The following is a 15,639-nucleotide window of genomic DNA, read 5'->3' on the forward strand; positions in this document are numbered from 1 at the left end:
GTTCTTTCCTGGGACCATAATGCCAGCTTGGTTTCCTGCCCCCAACTCGCACCCCCCCCCCTTAAAGTAGATAAAAATAATTGCTAACAGCCAAGGCTAACTGTAACCAGTGAAAGTTCTATATAACACTGCATTCCCAAGGCCCAGCGAGGAACTTCCCAAGGCCCCGAGCCTGCAGAGCGCGGCTGGCATTCGGGAGGCCGGGCCTGCGGGACGGAGTCCTCACCTCCGCCGGGACCTCCGGGCAGGCAGCTCGCTGTGGGCTGTTTAATTCTGTAAGTCTGCGTCAAGCAACCACTGGGTTACGCTCACTAACTGGTGTTTTTTTAAGTGCATGAGGACGGTAGGGTAGCTCACTTCCTGGTGAAGTGGTGGGGAAGGAAAGGGAAGCCACTGTCATGCTGACTTCTCGCTATTCCCACTCCCACTCAGCGCCCTCCCCCAGAGAAGAAAGAAAGAAAAAAAAAGGAACTACTACTGCTTACTCAGCAAGAAGGAAAAACACAAAGCAAGAAGTATTCCTGTGCAGGGCCGGGGGGCCGCGTGGCCGGCTGGGGTGCAGCACGCTTTCTGGGCCCCCCTGATTTGACATGCAATCTCTTCTCTGTCTCTCTCTCTCTCTCTCTTCCTCTCCCTGCTCCCCTGCCCCCTCCCCCACACACAACTTCTTACCACAACTAATACACAAAGACTACTATATAGTGCAGGAGGGCCCATTTTTCTACTATGTAAATTCGGCTTCCTGAGCAGAACATTTCTGCTTTTCTTGTAGAAGTATTTCAGAAAATGTTAATCTTGGTTCCCACATCAGGCTGAATGCTTCCAAATTACAAGTTTCCCACAGGAAAAGAATTTCACGGGGAATGGTCGGGCTGGGAACTGTCCCTTGAAGCGCCACTTCGCTTGTTTCCTTGTGCTCAGGTTTCCCCCTCCTTTGCCTGAGCACAGCAACAAACAGGCTGGTTTTCATCCATCCAAGCCTAGGAGGAGCTGCGGTGGCCCGGCCTTCACGCTGGCGACGCACCGTCCACCCTCGCTGGACTGGGTCAGCACCCGCCGAGCGGGAGACCGGGCTGCGCTCAGGCCCTCCAGGTACAGCCTGGGCCCGGTGGTGTCCAGAGCCCAGCTCGGCGCTGGGCGGGGCGGAGCAGAGGGGGGCCCCTTCAGCCACGCCCGGAAGGCCGCCAGCACATGGGCCGCTGGAGATGAGAGGTGGCGGAAGGTGGTCCTTCCTCTGTCCCAGCACAAGAGCAGTCCCTCACACACACTTCACGGCGCCAGGCCCTGAGGAAATGTCCACTTTTCAGTAAGATACAGCAAACACACCCTAAAATATGAGTTTGGAGAAACACCCCTTCCGGCAACAGGCAGGCCAGTGCCCATGGTCTGCCGTCAAGCCAAGGTCCTGCCAAGGGGGTGCGGGTGCTTAGAGGTGTTCGGTGGACACTCAAGCATCTGTGGGCACTGCTGTGGGTATTAAAACACAAGGCGCTGTCAGAGAGTACAGCATCCTCAGTGGGTCTGACGTTGTGTCTTATATTCAAGCAAGGAGACTAGGCGGTGACTTCACCCCCAGGCTTGCCCCCCAACTGGGCACCTACTCTGCTGGGCCTCTCTCCTCCTGAGGGGGCTGCAGGAGTCACCCCTCCCCTCCAGACACATGCAGGCCCTCAGCCCACACCTCAAACCCACCCTCCTCTCCTAGTGAAACCCTAAAATTCCTCCAGCCTCAGCTTCAATGTTATTTCCCCTGAGAAACAGGCCTGACAGCCCAGCAATACGTTCCTGTAACCCTGACATGTCACGTCCCTTGTTATCCTTTATAATGATTATTTGCCTTCCCCAATGACTAAGAACTCTTCACACCATGCTCCCAGGGCCTGACACAGTAACCAGCACCCCCAAAGCTATCAGCTCGCCAGGGCTTGTATTCTTAACAGAAGTCAGAGGGCAAGCAACGTGCAAGGCTCCAGAGAGTCCTTACACCTTAAAAAGCCTCTTTAATTATAGAAGTTTGGGAACAAGAGGAGGTTGAACTATTTACCCAAAGGATTTTCAAAACTAATTAAGAGTCCTGATATATGTGGAACTTCTTAGCCTTCACTCACCCCTAAATCATTTGAATTGGGGGGAAACCCCATAAGGAATAGATTTTTTTAATCACATTTTCCCCCATAGTATTAAGTATTCTGTGTGTGTGTGTGTGTGTGTGTCTCTCTCTGTGTCTCTCTGTCTCTCTCTCTCCCCCTCCACTCTGTGTGTGTGTGTGTGTGTGTGTGTGTGTGTGTGAGTGTGGGTGGGTGGGTGGGTGGGTGGGTGAGAGAGAGGAGAGAGAGAAAGCACATGCCTTGATTCTCTCTTGCACTTTTATTAACCTGTGATAAAACCCTGATTACAGGAGCCCAGAGTTCTGAGAGACAGACCATCCTACAAAGTGGCTTCAGCAGCATGAACTGCTAGAGTCTTTGCAGATGGAGCAGAGAAAACTAAGTGTGATCCCAAGGAAGGGAAACCAGCGCAGGTACCTGTTTCTGATCGCCAATGTGAGATGATCGTATTCAAAATTCTGAATTACAAAAATCTCTCAAAGCAAAACAGTTCCAAAAGGATTCCTAATTCAAAAAAACTGCACCCAAGTCATATCAAACCATACTTGAATGTGAGAGTAAACTGAAGGGGGGGAAATGTGCATTTCTTGAAACTTTTAAAGGGTAAAAAATACTTCTTTGTAATTCTGAATAAATCATTCTCAGGGGAAAAAAGTAATCATACAAGTAGGTCCATGAAATCGCTCAATGAATTGGGAATATGGCTTCAGATGCCCCGCAACACCTGTAAGTCCACCCAATAGCCTTAATTAGAGCCATAAATAATAAAGAGTGGGTACATGGAAAAAGAAATGTCAGTGTCTAGTCTTACACTTCAAGACAAAATCACTACTTCCCTTAAAACATAGTACCATGGCTTAAAGGGTCGTAGGGGCTCAAAACAAAATCCACTATTACATTGGTCTGAAGCCTCCTGAGCGCCACAGGAGATTATCTATGCATATCTATGGTACTAGAATTTGGGGGAAGGAGATGCAATTAGGGAAAAAGCTACAAAGACTCCTTTGGCCAAGAGATGATAATGTTTAAAAAAGAGAAAGTAGAGAAACATAGAAGGTATATAAGTAAAGTAACCCTGAGCCTAAAACGAGGCACTATTAGGGCGCACAGATGTTGTCTGAGAAAAGCTCCCTACCCGTGCTAACTCAGAGCAGTGTTCCTGGTTTGGGAAACTGCCATCACCTGTGCCCGACATGCTGCAGGGAATCAAAGTCTCTGTCTCCACTGGCAAAGGAAAATTCTGCAGGTAAATGTGCTCTAATGGGGCAGTTTCCCTGACACACACCTAGACACCGACTAGGCTGTTTCTTTTAAAAGTACGACGCCAGCGCTTTCTTGTGTGTGCATCTGCACTCGTACAACAAAAACAGCACCAGAACCCACAATGCTCAGTGCACGCAGGGCCCCTGCAGACCCGGCCTGGGGGGCCTGGGCCCATGTGCTCCAGCTGTGGACCACACGGCTGCGGCCGGGTGTGCTGGGCCAGGCTGTTTCCCCACACTGCGAGCTTGAAGAATGGATACAGTTGCTGCATTGCTCATGACCACACTCAGACACATAACAAGGATCACTCATATGAAGCTGATGGCATCTCACAACACTGACTACTTCTGTGGCCATAAAAGAACAGTTATTGTCGAAGGAAAAAAAAAAAAAAAAGAATGTTTTCATCTGTTTTGCTAATATTGGGCATTAATGTCACAGGGTCTCAGCAGACCCCTGGTCCTGATCTCGTAAGCAAAAAGGAGGCCTCAACCAAGCACTGATAACAGAGGGTTCACATATAAGCCTTTCTTCTAACTCCAGTGACATCTGCTTTGAGAATTTCTTTTGTATATTAAAAAAAGAAAAAACTGACCACAGAGGATAGAGTCTGTGGCCCCGCCCCGGCCTGAGGTGCTCCAGGAGTGGCCTGCAGGGTGTGCCTGGAGGGCAGCAGCTACCTGCTAAAGACATATTTTAAATGGCTTCATTTTAATTAATGTCTTCTTTCTTGGCAGTAAAAATGGCTACATTTTCAGTGAGTGTCTAAGCACCTACCTTATGTCCTCACTTTGCCTCTTAGCTGCAAAAACCTTCATTTATGACCCTGCACTGTAAGAATAAAGTCTCTGGTTCCCAGGTTACGACTGAGGTGACCATTCTGCTCCTGGACATCAGGCAACTTTAGAAAGCACTTGTTATACACGAAGTTTAATTTGAGAAGGATGCTCAAATGACAGAAGGGTAGCGCTTGTCCTCTGCCACACTTCTGCATCATCAGGACCAAAATGAATAAAAATAATAGCCATCGGGGGCGGGGGGTATTATGGTGTATGGCCCAGATGTGGTGACTCAAGACAAAAACCACTACTTCCTTTAAAAGACTGGACCAAAGGTCAAGAAATCTTAACTATTGCAGTGATTTGTGGCCTTCCCAACCAGAGAGAGTGGGTATCAAGCAAGCACTGGGGGGTAACACTCCAGGGGCTGAGGCACTGCAACCAACACCACAAAAACAAAAGATGGAGACAAAGGCCCCAGACCCTGGAGGTCTGAGCGTGCCTGAACTAGCCACGCCCTCGGCCACCAGGCCCATGCGCTAACTAAAGTCTCCCCAGTCTGAACAAGACACAGTGTTACGCCAGACCCCATGGCATAAATGACAGCCAGGGTCCTCACACCGGCTCTAGAGGCTCCTTGTCTGGAGCTGGGTCAGGGCAGGGCCACCCCCGTGGGCCTCAGGCCCTCACGCCATTCTCTCGAGAAACCCGTGCCTGTGGTGAGGTTTTCAGAGCAAACCTAAACAAAAACATGTAGCGTAGAATAGAAATATCGAGAACATACATAACTCCCTGAAAAGGTCTAGTCTATATACATGGGATTTGTGAAATCTTAGTCATTATAAGTTTTTTAATCTGGTTAAGAATGTAACGAGCATGCTGTTTATGTATGTCCCCAGATCACTGCCACAGAGAGATTCACCATGGTCCTCTCCACTGGCCTCTGCTACGAGATGTTGGCCTCGAGGAAGCCACGTTCCCTCTGTGCAGTTCACCTGCTTTCTCACATATTAACACAAGACTAGGCCTAATAATCTCTACTGTTCCCTTTAACTCTAAAAATGGATGATTCCACTTGGGTATGCCCGTGGCCCCTTGGATAGTAACATAGGATAGTCCCACTAAAGAGGAACTCGAAAGTCCACACCGTTTTGTGAAATAAAAGTGAGTCACTGGAGTTTAAATGTTCAGTTTTTCAAACTGCTCAACCAAGTCCTAAGTTGGCTTTTTGCAGTTCTGCATAAACACAAATGCACACGCACACACGGATGGATGCTTACCCACACCAGTTCTCGGCTGGTACCAAGAATGAAAAGAAGTCGTGCTGACGCTTCAGGCTGCGTAACAGGGCTTGAGAAGCAACTTCTCGTCCCAGTCCACACTCTACTCGGTTATGTGACACAGAGTACATCACCTGCCTGCAGCCTGGGCTCCCCTCATATAAACCAAGATGGAAGGGAAGGTGACCTCACCTCCTGACTGCGGGCAACAACCTTACCTGGTGTGCTCCCCGCCACACTGCGAGGATGGGCTGACGTGGTGCTGGTGCTGGGGTTGGGGCTGTGTGTCCTGATGGTGAACCCACTCCAAGCACAGGCTCCCTGAGGCAAGAGCTGTGCATGGGTTTCTTCCTTTATAGCCTCACACTGCCTAACACCCTTCGAAGTGCACATTTTAATATACACTTGTGTAAATAAACTGTTGCACAACTCACACTTCCAAAAGAACTCCTCACAGTTAGCAGAAGGAAGCGAAGAACAAGTAAAAGGGGGAAAAAATAATACTCTTAAACAGGATATGAAGAATCAAAAGAAATTCTAAAGCTAAAAGCAAAAAAAAAAAAAGGTCTCATCAGTGCTCTTCCCCCAACAGCTGGCTGCCACCAAGGCTGATTTGCTTTGGCACAAGACGGTGGCAGACATTGCAACCTCTTTATGGAATTTGACCTGCTGGTAAATTACACAAGCCCAAAAATGACTGGGGTGTGTGTGTGCGCGCGCAGAACTCTGGTCCGAGAAGAGATGAACCAAATTTAAACTCACAGGGAATCAGTCATTTCATTAAATTCCTACAGTACCTTTATCCAGAGAGCATGTTTATCTATCCCCTCAGCACAGCACAAATGTCTGTTTCACCCCCTTCCCTAGCTGTCACTAATTCTTATTAAATTTAGAAAAGAATTAGGTGACGTCCATAATTAGAGAGTTTGCTTCTGGGAAGACTAATTATGAACTCTGATAATCATTGTTAGTCTTTGCCTGGAAGGAAATGAGTCAACTTTTCATTAGTAATCAGGTTCTGTCCACTTTCTAAGAGTGACCCAGAAACCGACGGACCTGAGTTGCAGCAATATGGGGCAGAGACTCAGACACCAGTCATTATACACAAACGGGACTGAGACAGAAGAGCCAAACTCCGTGAGTGTCCCGGGGCACTTTCAGGATGACTAAGGTTCCAGAAGGGGCAAAGTGCCCAGCAAAACGATTCCTCAGGAGATGTGTCTGGCTTCGACAAGAACCAGCATTTCAAAGTCTTAAAGTGACAGGCAGTTCAAAGTCTAAGGTGCTACCATGGTCTAGGCAAGATAATCATAGCCACTGTCAAGTGTTCTCCACACAGAACAGCAGCCCTGGTTGATTCTGGATAATTGGGCGTTTGGGTATGTGCTATATAATCAGAGGAAACAAGCAGTAAAGGATATGAGCTAATTTGGGGTAACCAAGGATTTCACTAACAGATACTTGCTTACTCTGGATGCCTGCAATGACCTGGGTCGGACCAACGATGTTCTGGACAGAGGAGATCTGAGATGGGGCCGCTGAATTCTCAGCTAAGAGAAGGCGTGACGCCAGGCAGGCCAACCTGTCCTGCTCTCAGCGTCTGTCTTAGCATCACTCCTCCTATTTCACCCTGTTCTTTTCCTTGCCTCAGAGATTCTGGATTCTGAGATTCTTTGTCAATCATAGCCACGAGCCCTCTGTTGGCTCAGTTCTGGAATCAGCACGAGAATCAACAGCCACCGCCCAGCGGCCTGGGAGAAAGGAGGCGGCGGCTGCAAACAGCGTGCACCAGGGGACGATTTCCTAACCAGGCAGCCCCACAGGTGATCAGTTAGACCTCACACAAGCTGGGTGCAGACAGGAAAGAGCCACCAAGGTGTGGGAAAGTGTTGAAACTATTTCATTAAGAGAAAAAGGACGAAGAAATTGGTGGCGATTATTCCAGGAAACCAGAGGCCTCTGCTCCACTCGGCCTCCCTAGCGCCATCCCTGTCCCGAGAGAAGGTCCATATTCTCAGACCTATCTAAGCGATCCACCCACACCCAATTCCCATCTTCTGTTTCACAGTGATCTGCTCCCTCTTCTGACTCTCCATAGTGCTTATTTTTGGGCTACTATAGAGGGCAATCTCAGGCTTTTATTTTAAACACATACAATGCCTCTTCTCCCAAACAAGACGGCAGGACGCCGCGCCTTCTGCCAGGGATACACAGCATCACCTGCACTCCCAGGGCTGAGGCCGCGGGGCTTTGGAGCTCTGGGCCACTGGAGGAACCCAGCACAGTCACAATCACAGTGCCTGCCAGATGAACACATTTGCAGAAAATTAACTTTTCTCTGAAGAGTGCTATGGACTGGATGTCTGCGCCCTCCCAATCTAGATGCTGAGACTTCATGCCCAGCAAGATGGTCTTTGCGGGTGTGGTTTCCAGGAGGTCCTGAGGCAGAGGCACACAGGGGCTGGGACAACAGGAGAGGGAGCGCTTGGTTCCAGGACAGCATGCCCAGGCAGATGTCTGCAAGGTAGGACGCAGATCTCACCAGGATCCAACCCCACTGGCACCTTGGCTTTGCACTTCCCTGCTTCTCGAACCCTGGGAGATAAACGTCTGCTGCCCGAGTAGCCCAAATGCTGCAGTTTGTTAGAGCAGCCCCAGCTGCTGAGATAGAGCATGAGGATCCTCTCGTTCTCCAGAGCACACTGGACTGCAGGTGTGGGGAAGACAGGACTGACGACACAGTAACCACAGGGAAGTGGCCCTAGTCCCGTGCCGGAGCTGCTGCTGGTTGTCTTCTCGGGAATACCTACTCTTCATACTCATATGAAGAAGAAGAAAGCTGAATATAATGTTCCAGGTAATACCACATGTCACTTAAATAATGCCTTTCTTAGTCTTTGCTTTCACTTTTCTTTCATAAAGCCCTTTTAATAAAGATCCAGGTAAGAGAGCACTTAGGAACACTTAAGCAGAAGTAACCGCACAAATAAGGGAAGGCTAAAGGCTTTAGGAACACTCTGTACCTACGGAGGATGACGTGCTACTGAGATGACTGACAGTTGATAAATAGGCTTGAAGCCCCGGAGAAACTATAACTTACCTTACATTGAGGTTAAAAAAAGCACAACTGAAAACAAAACATGAAAACAAAACACTCATATAACACATACACACACATACACCCCACACCCCCACACACACCCCACCTCCACACACACAATGATGGAGACACAAGTGTCATTCTTAGCTACAAAATCCCCAGCTCTAGACGCTTAAAGGACTTAAGAGGACTCAGCATGAGTCTTATCATGCCCACACATTTACGCTGGCTTGACAAAGAAAAGAATTCTTGGAAACTTGTAGGTAATTCTGTTTTTATCACATTCCAATCAGTATCCCCCTCCTTGCATTCAATCTTGCCAACCTCTATGAAGGACAGACATGGCCGAAATTTTAATTAAGCTACTTGACCTCCTGAAAGAAAAATATTTCTCATCCTGCTTAGTCACAAGGGGATGGAGTGGGTTAGGAGGGGGCTTCTACATGAAATTAATGGTGCTGACATGCCACAATGGAACAATAAGAAAGAAACTTTACATAGGACTACGGTCACCCCGCAGACTGTGTTGAGAGAAACCGCGCTAAACTCACATCTATTAATGCCAGGTTTGCAGGCCAGAATCAGTTGATTTAACTTACTGGCAGTTCTCCAAGACAGGCATACGAGCATCTATGAACCAACTTCTCCCCTTCCTACTTATCCCTGACTCATAAAGGTTCTGACCTGAAGAATAAAAACGAGTTGGAAAGAGCACAGAATTCCGTTGTAACTTATTGGTAAGAAGTTGATAATCAAGACTTCCTTTATGGAAACTGTCTCAAGGACACTGACATACACGTTAAGGGACTACGTGTTAAGAATAAGAATTACCTGAGAATGATACTGTCCCAGAGCTCAGACCTCAAATCCTCAACCAGGGAAGCGTCACAGGTCACAGGTATGTAAGCCTCTGTCACTATGAAAATGCACAGCACTATGTTCACAATCTGGGACTCTGTGCTAAGAGCAACATTTATTAGAAGTCACTGCATTGGATGTGTCCCGATTTCATAGCTGCATGAAATCTGTCTGGACTTGCTCATTTTCCATTAGGAAAGAGAGGAGAGAAGTTGTATTTCAAGTTGAATTTTCTCTGCTGAAGAGCATTTAGCTAGGTAATAACCTCCATCCCCCTCTGCCCTGCCCTCATCTTTTATTTCCTCTGCAGTCCCTGCACTGAGCTGTCAAGTCAAAGGCCACTTCTCAGAAGCACAGATCAGCCAAGCCCAAGCCACATACGCCTGTAGCCTCCAGCAGGTTCACACGCAAGAGTTACGTGAGCTGCCCGGGCCCTCCCTCTGCTACCAGCTCTACCCTAACCTTAGCGGTGATGCAGAATTTTAATCCCATTCCTGGTCTGAAAAGCCACCTTTCTGTACTTTTCAGGGTTTCATTCTTCTTTTTCAGAAGGTACTGGGTTTAAACCACATTCTAAAAATAAGTAATTTTTCCCATTTTACCAATAGGCCAATAAGACTCCCAACAACAGCACATGTGTCAAGAGCACACATCAGGTCAGCGACTCATGCGTCACGTGATCACGGGCAAAACATTTAACCACTCTGGATTTTTATTCATCCATATGAAACAGGGAGATAAATATATCTAACTTATAGGAGGTCTAAAATAAGGGATGTAGAGCTAATTAAATACAAAGTCTGGAACAGAGTCTGCGCCTGATAATGTCAGCTAGCATAATGGCCAAAAACTGATCACTAACTGGAATTAGTGTTCAAACTCAAGTCTATCAGACCTAAAAACTGTGTCCTCTCCATGTCACGAGGCGGGGCTCTTCCAGACAGAGGCCTTGAACCACTTACCAGGGCCAGAGGGATACCTACTAGAGTCTCAGACAAAAGAAAAAAACCAGTAACGCTGATCTTACCTTTATTGAAAATTTTGATACTTTGTTCATCATGGTTTCTTATTCATTTTTGGTTTTTTGAACTTCTACGTTAAAACATTATCGTGACTGCTGAGTTTCTGACACCCTCTTACATTTTACGCCTGGGACAGTGTCTCCCCCACCCTCGCCTCGAACAGACCTGCCAGTCACCAGAGGTCCCTGTGCGGAGACCACACCCCAGTCAGTCACTTCACATCTGGCCGGACAGTGCTTCAGGTGGCAGCCACACTGACCTTCCTAAAGAAGTCCAGGTAATGTCGACCCAAAGGACAAGAAACATCAATTCAAAAGGATACCTGCACCCCTATGTTTACTGCAACACTGTTTACAATAGGCAAGATACGGAAACAACCCAAATGCCCAAAAATAGATGAGTAGCTCAAAAAGATGTGGTCCAGATACACAATGGAATATTACTCAGCAATCAAAAAAGATAAACTCAGGTCATTCACAGCAACATGGATGGAGCTGGAAGGGATCATGCTCAGAGAAATAAGCCAGAAAGAAAAAAAAAAGTATCAGAAGATTTCACTTATTAGAAATTGACAATTATTTCATGGCTGCCCAAAGAAGACTGAAATAATGTGATAACAACATTGATAAATAGCAACTACTACCACAGACTTCGGTTATCTCTTACAAGTGGCAAGTGAAATCAGCAAGCAAGAAATAACTCTTTAATAACTCCTGAAGTACCGCATTCAAAAAAATTACCCTGTGAGAGGTACTGAGTCAAAAGAGAGTGTTCTTCATTTCATGGTCCACATGAAAGCACTACGGAAGAGTGGCCAGGCTTCTGCTAACACCTGCCACAGACAGGGACACAGTGTTCTCCTAGCGGGGGCACGCACTTGAAGGGACCTGGCTGGCAGGTTTGGTCTCAGGAGAAGAAAGAGACCGTGATTTAATGGTTGATATTTTTCCCAGTGTGTTTCTTTGATCTGAAAGCGCCTGTGAGCAGCACCGCCTGTGCTCAAAAGAAACTGGATGAAAGGGGGGCTGTCCTGTCAGCGTGACTTTCTTTGGGGAGCCCCACCACCCGGACTCCGGATGACCCCAAGAGTCTCGGGTCTCTCGAGACTACGCGGAAATCTCCCAAGGACAAAAAGGGGCTCCAGTGTCCTTGGATGACTTTAGCGGCCCTGAACCACCAACGGGACAACAGCTGGCAAGGAAAACTCTCCGTGTTTAATGCTTATTCCAGCTGGTGGGCAACGCGGAGATGAAACAACCCAAGGTTGTGATGTGGACATTTTACATGCGTGATGCCCACTCAAAAATGTCGTCTCTTGGTCGATGCTTTGGCAGAGATTCTCAAATGCAGTCACTCGTGCACAGGAGCACTGTTTGACACACACTGTGCCGGCCGTCGCCTCTGTGGGAAGCAGGAAGCTCTGGAAACCTCCTTTATAGTTGCGATTTCTATCATTAACAGTATTGGCAGAGTAACTTGTCAAACCCACCCTCTGGCTCATGCTAATAAGACACTATGGACAAAAGAGTAAAAGTTCTGGAGAGCCGCCGAAAGGAGACAGAAACTGGAAGGGATGCACTGTCTCAAAAACAAGAAAGCCAATGATATGAAAGAAACCTGCATCCTCAGCTCGTCCTCCTATGGTTTTCCTCAGCCCATGTCCAGGAGGCGCAGGAGGAACCAAACACAAGCAGCAAGTGTTAGTCCTGCTGGGCTGAGGAGTCAATGGCCTGGGGGGCTGTCAAAGCAGCCAGGATATGAGGAGAAAGCCTGGACAGGCAGAACCATGGGAGGAAGTCCTGAAATACGCATCCACGTCTCTCAAATTCTTGAACAACTCTTGATTGCATGAACAGATGACACTTAAGGGTTATGGGGAAGTTAAGAGCTGGAAGCTGGGAGGCTGAGTGTGACTCTGGGAATCAGGGGTCTAAATTCAAGTTCTACCAAATCCGAGGGGCTTAGTACGCACTGCAGAATTTGGTAAACAGTTCACACTTTGCACTGAGCTCCCCGAGAGGTCACACCTCAGGAGTAAGGACCACAACCCATGACTGAGGCTGAGACTGTCAGACCAGGGCCAAGCAGAATGCCCCCATGGGATCAAAATGATCTTGCAGTGAGTGACCACCTGCCAGACCAAAACTCAACATTCTCCAGGAGAAGATCAACTTTAATAAACCGTCCACAATGTCCAGTCAGTAATAAAAACTACCATAAATGTAAATTAGAGGGAAATTGTACCCATAGTCAAGAGAAAGAGCAGTTGATAGAGACGTACCCGAAAGACAGTCCAGGCGTAAGGACTTGCCAGGCAAGGAATTTAAAAAACTGATTAAAAAAAGTCCTTGCAGTGCACATTTGCTGAATTTTACAAATCATAACCTCACCCAGCCAAGCATCCCAGTGAACTTGAGTTGCCCATGATTTTTAATCAAATCGGGATTTGGAATGGTTTATGTTTGAAAGCCTGAGACAAACAACTTGAAAGTGATTAATGACATCCAAACTTAATTATATATTTACACCTCCCAGTAGGACAAGGGAGAGAATAAAATGTCTTATCTCTCTGTTGTGAGAGGGCTTTATTAAGATCTGACAACAACCATTTAGGAGCAATAATGGAGTTTTATGCAAGATTACACAGGTTCTCCTCCTCTGGCACCCCAATCTAATCACAGGCTGATAGAGTGAGGACTTAGTCTCCTAACGGTGGGAAAAAGCAGCTGAGTTGCGTACAAAACTTACGTTTAAAAGTACTTAGCCTCTTCTGTCAATGCGATCTTATCAAGGATTTCTATAATTTCTATAAACAATCATTATATTTTAGCTGAATCAGTAGCATTATGCGCCTTAAACAGACAGATACCTTCTACTTTAAAACTGTTCCCACTTATTCCCACACCCCCCTTCCCATTAAGAAATTTGGCTTCAACGTTCTTTTCTTAATCCACTAAGCAGTCTCATGAATAAAAAGATAATCACATGCCCTGCGTGTCTGATGTCATTTTTGTAAACCTTCTGAAGTGTTGTAATATTCATTTACCACTTTTTGAAAATGATGTTTACTGCACACGCTGGGCTACCCTCTTTCCCCAGGGAAAAGAAGCAAAGTTGGTAAAGAGACACAAAAAGTCTAAGTGGATCTTATTTTCGTTTAGGACGGGCCTGACACTTCGTGGGGGTCAACACGGCACTTCAGCGACGGCTGGCTTGGCCGAGTCCACCTGCCAGCATGTCCTCTCCTGAGGATGCTTGCACTGCTTATGCTGAGGCGGAGAAACACGCTTTTCAAGGTTTTGTTGTTCACGGTGGTCTCCCAAGTTGTATGGTCTCGCCCATTTTTTCCTTATGCTCCCTTTCTTGAGGAACTTGCCTCCCCCTCACAACAGGGTTGGGGGGTCTGAGCTACATCTACCCAGAACTATAGCCAGACGCTTGCCATCCCATCCACAAAGCATCCAGGACAGAATTGAGGCAGCTTCATGCGCATCCATCGCAAAGTGAGTTCCCTGGCCTCCTGCAGGGCTTCTTCCAGAAATTGGGGGCAATTTGTCCTCTTCCCCTTAATTGGAGATTTTGAGGCTAGCATCCCACAAATCAGTTTTCTCTCTAGGGTGACTCTGAGTGTCCTTCCTTGGTAAGTACTCAGGTTGGTCTCCTCCAGAAACCCTCCCCCATGTCGGCACAGATATTTAGGCCCAAGCTTAGAAAGCAGAGATGCCCCCTACATGAGCTGAATTGTCTCCAAACAGAACTGAACTTACTCTCTCTAGAGCACACTACTGTTCTGGAAGCTTCATGAAGCAAAGAGTCCTCAGAGGAGAGGACCAATGTCTTCTGATTTAACACAAATGGGATAAATAGATCAAAACACACATGAGTGATGGTATCTACTGAGCTTTTGGCTCAAGAGGCATAGTTTAGTGCTAGCCGTGTACCAGGCACTGTAAAGGCATGAATGATTCAAAAATGCCTAAGAACAGGACCTCACAGTTGAAACACAAACACATCAATGAGTGATCATAATGGAATGGGTTAACTGCCACCAGACAGCTGAATAACAGAATAAAGCAATCTGGTAGCTAACACACCTGATGCTAAAAAGGGACTAAATAAGATTTCAGTGGCCAATTCTAAGGTATTAAGTTCCTTCCCTTATTATCTCCAGTCAGGTTTCCATTCTAAGAGGAAAATGCAGCTCATATTTTTTCCTTCTTCCAGCTAAAAATACTAGGTAAGCGGCCCAAAGTCAGTTACATAAAAAATTTCATTTCCAGTGTTATCTTTACTCTGACCCAAACAGCCTGTTGCTAAGCTTTGCTATGATCACAGCTGAAAATATTTTCACTTTGGTGAAGAAAATTTTTTCTGACTCAGAAATTCCTGTTTGTGACATTAAAGAACTCCTGGTGTCAGAATGTCCTTATTTAGGGTGGGGGTGGGAGGGAATCATTATCCTATGTAAGGTATTCAATTAAATATCCACAAAAGAAACAAAAATGTGGGGAAAACCCATTTCAAATGCTTATCAAGCAAGTACCTCCACCAAAGCAAAACAAAGAACATGTCAATGGATCCATAATAGAATCAAAGAAGATAAATTTCACATTATCAAATCGTATTTACATGATATAGAAGGTACAGATACATCAAAGATTTTCAATAGCTATAAAAGGGGGAAAAAAAGGATTCTTAGAGAAGCTGTGTATGAGATGATCTCATGGGCTTCCTCCAACAAGAAGTATGGCCAGGAGATGATCGGAAGGAACAGCAACGTTCCAGCCTACAGTCCCCCAGTGCCCTGTCCTCATCCTTATGCTGCTGACCCCAAATAATGACCCGACCCCGCAGCCCTTGCTCGCCACCCCTTTCCTACATCTCTATGTGCCTCTTTCCTCTCTCACAGTCTTTAAGAAATGGATTTTTTTACACTAGGGAAAAAACTATTCACGTGATTATATTATTCTCTTCTACTGGACATAAATCAATTCTTTATTTGATTTCAGTTCAAGATCATAGTAAACATCGTGAGGAGTGGTGCTAAGGATCTGCAAAAACTACATTCAATATATAGTAACTACTCACTCACTGACAGGGTCTCCATAATAAAAAAACAGTAAGATAAGCTCTTATTAACGATTTATCTGACATCTGCATCACTGCACCCCCCCCCCAAAACTACATCAGGAAAGTGAGAGAACCGGTAACGTTTCACAGAATAGTAGA

General features: G+C 46.5%; 1 protein-coding gene across 2 annotated transcripts in view; it reads right to left on the reverse strand.

Annotated features, from left to right (window-relative positions):
- NOTCH2 (notch receptor 2) overlaps positions 1-15,639 on the reverse strand; it is a gene marked incomplete at its 5' end in the record, with an annotated part of 133,175 nt that overhangs the window by 81,294 nt on the left and 36,242 nt on the right. The gene's annotated exons all lie outside the window — the stretch shown is intronic.

The sequence above is a fragment of the Talpa europaea genome (assembly GCF_964194135.1).
Source record: "Talpa europaea genome assembly, chromosome: 9".
NCBI classification, from domain to species: domain Eukaryota; kingdom Metazoa; phylum Chordata; class Mammalia; order Eulipotyphla; family Talpidae; genus Talpa; species Talpa europaea.